This window comes from Cynoglossus semilaevis, chromosome W, assembly GCF_000523025.1.
Source record: "Cynoglossus semilaevis isolate Cse_v1.0 chromosome W, Cse_v1.0, whole genome shotgun sequence".
Taxonomy (NCBI): Eukaryota; Metazoa; Chordata; class Actinopteri; order Pleuronectiformes; family Cynoglossidae; genus Cynoglossus; species Cynoglossus semilaevis.
The window spans coordinates 7545730-7548031 of record NC_024327.1 but is presented as its reverse complement, the minus strand read 5'-3'; positions in this window follow the sequence as shown (position 1 = coordinate 7548031).

Below are 2302 nucleotides of genomic sequence, written 5' to 3'. Positions count from 1 at the left end.
CCCCCCCCACAACAGAAAATATGTGGGCCTGCTCATGGTCTCACAACTACTGTCCCCACATTCGTCGCTCTTGTTGCCCTGACCAGGGCTGTTGTTCTTTTTCTTGTTCTTGTCTTTCACTCATGCACAATCGCCACTTTCTCTTTCTCTCTTGCACTACGCCGAACTATTCCCCTTTGTCACTTGTACTCGAGCCGGGACCGGGGAAACTAATTTCGTTCATCCCATGCTCCATGTGATGACAATAAAGAACCTTGAGTCCTTGAGTAACACTCGAAGGACTTGAGCACTTTATTTATACCAGTCTGTTAAATAAATTATCATTTAAAACCAACATGTGATTGTGAATCTGAACAATTACAGTCGGACAAGGATTTAATGAAGAGGTATTGGGTGACTTCTTCGTTTCACTGGTTCCGAATCAAAGGATCCTGAGCAGAAGTCTGAAAACTAGAGGCTCCACAGTGAAGATGATCTAGAATGTTTTTTCAATGTGTCTACAGTGTAGCATTTAGAACAGATGTGTGTAGAGAAAGAGGAGGAAGTGCACATCTACTGTAAATGTCCAAAGCTGTGATTCTGTCAGGCACCTCACCTACCTGAGTACTGTCCTCAGAGAAAAGTCTTACAGTAATAATCACCGTCCTCAAAAGTGCCTTTTTATACAGAGAACAAGTGTTTTCTCCACATTCTCTGCTTCATCCTGGAGCCAGTAACTTGTTATTCACTCAAGTCTTTGAAAGTCCTGCTGCTGAGCTTTAGCTTTGTGTCATAGCAGCACAAATATCAGCCCAGTCAGGGGAAAAAACGCCATTTAAAACACTTCCGTGTGTGTTTGGCCATTGCTTCAGCCATTGTTTCCTCTACCTCGTGGAGTGTGACATCATGCGGCCTTGTGTCCTCTGTGTGACGCTGTCACATCCTCTTTCATGGGCAACAGAAAGTCCAATGGAGCGCAGCAATTGTCTTATGATTGGCAAGAAGTGTGAAGGCTGAGAAGCTGCTTGTCTCACTGTAGAAAAGGGAAAATAAATTATTGTTTGCTTAATAATGCAGATATTAGACCAAGAGTGAGAAAATGTTACTAGCGTCATACAAAATTGTAAATAGAATTTATAGTTAGTTACCAAAGTGTGTTAAACCAAAGTGTGTTGAACCATAAACTGTTATCTAAGTGTGTTAAATAATGGTCTGCTTGATAGGAGTAGGTACTCCTAAAACGTTTTTTACGATGTAGGTCCATAAAGGATGAGGTCTGTTTCTCATCAAGTATGGGAGTCTGATGAACTTTGCCCTAGGAGTAAAACTTAAAGAAAAAACAACTGCCCAGTACTTGTGAAACTTTCTCAAAAGGAGCTGCAGTCCTCATACACTTTGGGACTTAGGTGAGCCAGCTCTGCGAAGCTGTTGGTCTCTCTGCTCCCCCTCGCAGCGAGTAAAAAGTACAACGTTGTCAGGTGTGGTTCTTTTCAGGTCATTCTATCTGCAGCAGTTAGATGACAATAGTGGTGACTGAATAACGTAATTTTCGGCACCAACAAAAATGTATACACAACAATGGTGAAAGGCTGACTGGTGTTGAACACTCTTACTGTTGAAATGTACTTAATGAAGTGGCCACTGAGTGGGCAGATATGGAGAGTTCGCAGATTCGATACAACTCACCAAGCAGACGTCAAGGATGGATCCGTTGTCACGGTCCATGCCCACATCCACTGTTCTCTGCTCCGAAGTCAGGCAGATGGCGCTGTCCTCCATGGTGAAGGTGGAAGTGGATGCGGCATCCTCTCTGAAAGACAGATTTGTTCGAGTGAGTATAACGTCTCTGAAAAGAGCCAGCCCATATCTGGAACTCAAATATCAGTGTTTACTACCATAACAAATATTATGTACTATAATGCTCTGCAGTGACTTTAAGATCAAGAGACGTTATTTAACCCTTTATAGGGCACTCATTGAAACACTATGAAATTAAAAAAATCAACTTTAGAGTCTTATTGGGGGCCATAACCAAAGTTTATTTCTGTTTTCAACATTTTCAAAAATGTCCAATGTCTTGCAAAAAAACCAAAGTAGACAAAGTTACCACATTTGGTTCCTTGCCTTTCAGAGGTACAAAAAAAATCCATTAAGTGTATACGTAAGGTATACAACAAAAACACCTATTTTGTAAAAGGAACATGCATGTTTCAAATTAGAACAACTTTTAGAATATAAGCGCTGATTCAGACTGATGACTGATAATTTGGGCATCAAAGTACCTAATAACGTATTTAAAAGGCATGTCAATTGTCAGGAAACT